We start from the raw sequence: 5,319 nt of genomic DNA, 5'->3' as shown, positions 1-5,319 counted from the left end.
TCGAGTAAATCGAGTAAAACGAGTAAAACGAGTAAAACGAGTAAAACGAGTAAAACGAGTAAAACGGGTAAAACGAGTAAAACGGGTAAAACGAGTAAAACGAGTAAAACGAGTAAAACGAGTAAAACGAGTAAAACGAGTAAAACGAGTAAAACGAGTAAAACGAGTAAACGAGTAAAACGAGTAAAACGAGTAAAACGAGTAAAACGAGTAAAACGAGTAAAACGAGTAAAACGAGTAAAACGAGTAAAACGAGTAAAACGAGTAAAACGAGTAAAACGAGTAAAACGAGTAAAACGAGTAAAACGAGTAAAACGAGTAAAACGAGTAAAACGAGTAAAACGAGTAAAACGAGTAAAACGAGTAAAACGAGTAAAACGAGTAAAACGAGTAAAACGAGTAAAACGAGTAAAACGAGTAAAACGAGTAAAACGAGTAAAACGAGTAAAACGAGTAAAACGAGTAAAACGAGTAAAACGAGTAAAACGAGTAAAACGAGTAAAACGAGTAAAACGAGTAAAACGAGTAAAACGAGTAAAACGAGTAAAACGAGTAAAACGAGTAAAACGAGTAAAACGAGTAAAACGAGTAAACGAGTAAAACGAGTAAAACGAGTAAAACGAGTAAAACGAGTAAAACGAGTAAAACGAGTAAAACGAGTAAAACGAGTAAAACGAGTAAAACGAGTAAATCGAGTAAAACGAGCAAAACGAGCAAAACGAGCAAAACGAGCAAAACGAACAAAACGAGTAAAACGAGCAAAACGAGCAAAACGAGCAAAACGAGTAAAACGAGTAAAACGAGTAAAACGAGTAAAACGAGTAAAACGAGTAAAACGAGTAAAACGAGTAAAACGGGTAAAACGGGTAAAACGAGTAAAACGAGTAAAACGAGTAAAACTAGTAAAACTAGTAAAACGAGTAAAACAAGTAAAACGAGTAAATCGAGTAAAACGAGTAAAACGAGTAAAACGAGTAAAACGAGTAAAACGAGCAAAACGAGTAAAACGAGCAAAACGAGCAAAACGAGTAAAACGAGCAAAACGAGTAAAACGAGCAAAACGAGCAAAACGAGCAAAACGAGTAAAACGAGTAAAACGAGTAAAACGAGTAAAACGAGTAAAACGAGTAAAACGAGTAAAACGAGTAAAACGAGTAAAACGAGTAAAACGAGTAAAACGAGTAAAACGAGTAAAACGAGTAAAACGAGTAAAACGAGTAAAACGAGTAAAACGAGTAAAACGAGTAAAACGAGTAAAACGAGTAAAACGAGTAAAACGAGTAAAACGAGTAAAACGAGTAAAACGAGTAAAACGAGTAAAACGAGTAAATCGAGTAAAACGAGTAAATCGAGTAAAACGAGTAAAACGAGTAAAACGAGTAAAACGAGTAAAACGAGTAAAACGAGTAAAACGAGTAAAACGAGTAAAACGAGTAAAACGAGTAAAACGAGTAAAACGAGTAAAACGAGTAAAACGAGTAAAACGAGTAAAACGAGTAAAACGAGTAAATCGAGTAAAACGAGTAAAACGAGTAAAACGAGTAAAACGAGTAAAACGAGCAAAACGAGTAAAACGAGCAAAACGAGTAAAACGAGCAAAACGAGCAAAACGAGTAAAACGAATAAAACGAGTAAAACGAGTAAAACGAGTAAAACGAGTAAAACGAGTAAAACGAGTAAAACGAGTAAAACGAGTAAAACGAGTAAAACGAGTAAAACGAGTAAAACGAGTAAAACGAGTAAAACGAGTAAAACGAGTAAAACGAGTAAAACGAGTAAAACGAGTAAAACGAGTAAAACGAGTAAAACGAGTAAAACGAGTAAAACGAGTAAAACGAGTAAAACGAGCAAAACGAGTAAAACGAGTAAAACGAGTAAAACGAGTAAAACGAGTAAAACGAGTAAAACGAGTAAAACGAGTAAATCGAGTAAAACGAGTAAAACGAGTGTCACGTCCCGGGTGAGGTCTTTCGGGAACGATGACATTAGGAAAGGAGAAAGACAGACGCGAATCTAAAATCCAGCACTCTGAGATTTTTGGGGGAAGACCAGGCGCGAATATTAAATCCGTCACACTGAGGGTTTGGAAGGAACTTAGGCGCGAATATTGAATCCGTCACACTGAGGGTTTGAAAGGAATTCAGGCGCGAATCTATAATCCAGCACACTGACGGTTTGGAAGGAGAGGAACGTCAGGCGCCAATCTTGAATCCAGTACACTGAGGGTTTTGAAGGAGAGGAACGTCAGGCGCGAATCTTGAATCCAGCACACTGAGGGTTTGGAAGGAGAGGAACGTCAGGCGCGAATCTTGAATCCGTCACACTGAGGGTTTGGAAGGGACTTAGGCGCGAATATTGAATCCGTCACACTGAGGGTTTGAAAGGAATTCAGGCGCGAATCTATAATCCAGCACACTGAGGGTTTGGAAGGAGAGGAACGTCAGGCGCGAATCTTGAATCCAGCACACTGAGGGTTTTGAAGGAGAGGAACGTCAGGCGCGAATCTTGAATCCAGCACACTGAGGATTTTGAAGGAATTCAGGCGCGAATCTATAATCCAGCACACTAATCGTTTTACAGGGAGGAACGCCAGGCGCGAATCTATAATCCAGCACACTAGTCGACCAGGGAAGTTTAAAGGCTAGAGCGTATTTGGGGAACACCCGTTAGCACTTTGTTTTGGTTTACGTAATATCAGATTTACCGTTGCATAGGCACAAAAAGTTTCCTCGTAATATTTCTTGAGAAATTCGTCTATACGTGCAGCTATGCAAGGGAATGTTAGTAAACACTGTCACTGTTCTCGAGTTCGCGATCCGCGATCAGCTGTTTCGCCGACTCGTTGGTTTGTATCTTAGTACGTTCGTAACTAATGGTTGAACACAAATAACTTGAAGCAAGATTTTAAACAAAGCGATTTATTAACTTCGTTAATCGGTTATTATAATCGTGCGAGGGGGCTTTTAGCATTGGCACAATATTTGTAATATGGTTATAACATTTAATATATATATATGGACATGAGATACAATATAAGTCGTTTAATAATGATCGTTAATAATAATAATAAGATAAGATTGCGATAAGCAGTTATAAACAAAATAATAGAATAGTAAGATTGCGATAAGCAGTTATAAACAAAATAATAGAATAGTAAGATTGCGATAAGCAGTTATAAATGAAATAATAGAATTGTAAGATTGCGATAAGCAGTTATAAACGAAATAATTGAGTAGTAAGATTGCGATAAGCAGTTATAAACGAAATAATTGAATAGTATGGTATGGTGGTGATATGCACAATAATATTAAGTAATATAAATGGCTTACGGTGATCGTCGAACACTGAGTTTAATATTAACACTTTAAAGATATACTTTTCAAGTAAGCCTTCTACCGAAGAGATTTCTGTCGAAGAAAGAGGACTCGGCCTGTCAGGACCTCATATTTATGTACTTTCACAGGAGTATTGTGGGGTACGCGCGGTAAAGACCTTGACACATTTCGGTTTAAGACGCAGTAGGACTTCCGGGGTTTTTACAAACGGTACGTCTATTAATAAACGTATTTATGTCACGTACGCCAAATATACGTCGCAATTAGGTTTCTGGGGTTTTTACGACTGCGAAAAGAGATACTCAACTCATCGAATGGATTTCGGGTGTTTTACGGGAAAGGGGTTATTAGAGTGGCTTGGACTTCATGAGTCGTAAAGAGGGGGTTGAGACTTGGTCTCGATTTAAGAGGGATTTGTAATGAGGGACTTGTTTGAATTTGTTTTTGGAGGGAATGATTCGTGCCTTGTAAGACGAATAGGCGAAGAGGGTTTTGAAACGATCATCTCGTGATGGGGACCGCTAAGGTACATCAGCGAGGTGGAGGTTTGTATTGATCATCCTGTGTTGTTGACCGCTAAGGTGCAACATCAAGGTGATCGGTGATTGAGGAGATGGGGTAGGAGTTGAGTTTGATAGACTTTAGTGGAGTGATTTTGAGGTTTACTAGTGGAATTGGGAATAGGAAACGCGCGAAAAATCGTGGGACGTTACACCTCCCCCCTTATATGAAGAAATGATTACATTTCTTAACACAGGGTACGGGTGTCTTGAAATGCGGAGGAAAAGAAAAATAAAATAAAATGTACCGTTTTGGAAAAAATAAAAATAAAATGATTTGGAAATAATAAAATAAAATAAAATATATAGCCTATTTGGCGTAAAAGAAAAGTAAAATAAAAGATGAAAATAATAATAATAGAAAATATAAAAGAATTGATTGTATTAGGAAAAAAAACATTTACTTATACTTAAAAATAATATGTATATATATATGTATATAAAAGAAATAGAAAATAAGGAATATTTACAAGGAAGGATGTACAAGGAAGGATAGGATTAAGGAAAGGAATTTTGGAAGGATTAGTATGGAGGAAAGGAATATTCGAGGGTTGAGTAGGAGGGGTCGTCCAGGATGAACGTGAGGTCGTAACCACTCTGATAGAGGACATCGAACCATTTTAAAAATTCGGGCGTCAGCTCTGTGTGGTCTGGGACCTTAGTCGCTGACCCCGTATTCAAAATCTCCACGACACCTGGGGGTGGAGGGATGACGGAGGGAACTTGGGAGGTGGAAGGTTGAGGAGAGGGTTGGAATTGAACGGGAGAGGGGGAGTCGTCTATTGTAATTGTCTCTGTTGTGGACGCTGCCTCCCTGATGACGATGTTTGATGTCACCTTCGGGAGAAGATGTGAGGCGCTCCCTTCCTCCTTCATGGCCCTCTGGCGCAGCCACTGTATATGGGAGAGCTTTCTCTTGAGGCCTCCCCCATGGGTCCTAGGCCCACTGGGTTTATGGGCCCTTTTATGAGGCATGGTGCGATCTAAGAAACGAGGTGATTTAATGTTCTTTTCTCTATAATTTATGATTAGGGTCAACCGGGGTTTTCGCGTATTTGACCAAGACGCGCCTTATTCGCGTGTATAATTTTTGTTTTCCCTTTCCATGATATTTTTAAATTCTGAGAGGGGATTACCTCTAATATCGTGTGAGGGCCAGAGTATTGATCTCCGAATTTTCCCTTTCGGGGTTCTATTAATACGAAAATCGAGTCGCCCGGTTTAAAGGTCTTCTCGCTTATGTGTCTATCGTAGTACTTTTTATAACGGAGTTTTGATTGATTTAACTTTTCTGCTGCAGCGGTTTGCAGTTCTTGCATCCTTATGTTTAATTTCGAGAGGTATTGACTATAAGTTTCATTTTCAAAGTGTTCGGGCATTCTTTTCCGACTGGGTACCCGGGCTATTTTACCGAACACTAATTC

At 38.6% G+C, this 5,319-nt stretch overlaps 1 long non-coding RNA gene across 1 annotated transcript; it reads left to right on the top strand.

The window, feature by feature from the left end:
* The first annotated feature begins 3,647 nt into the window (after positions 1–3,647).
* On the top strand, positions 3,648–4,197 carry LOC143378152 (uncharacterized). Its single transcript, XR_013087676.1, has 2 exons — positions 3,648–3,861; positions 3,917–4,197. It is a non-coding gene; the product is annotated as an uncharacterized LOC143378152 (long non-coding RNA).
* Positions 4,198–5,319: the final 1,122 nt, after the last annotated feature.

This window comes from Andrena cerasifolii, unplaced genomic scaffold (genome assembly GCF_050908995.1).
Source record: "Andrena cerasifolii isolate SP2316 unplaced genomic scaffold, iyAndCera1_principal scaffold0661, whole genome shotgun sequence".
Taxonomy (NCBI): Eukaryota; Metazoa; Arthropoda; class Insecta; order Hymenoptera; family Andrenidae; genus Andrena; species Andrena cerasifolii.
This window is presented reverse-complemented; position numbering and strand designations above follow the sequence as displayed.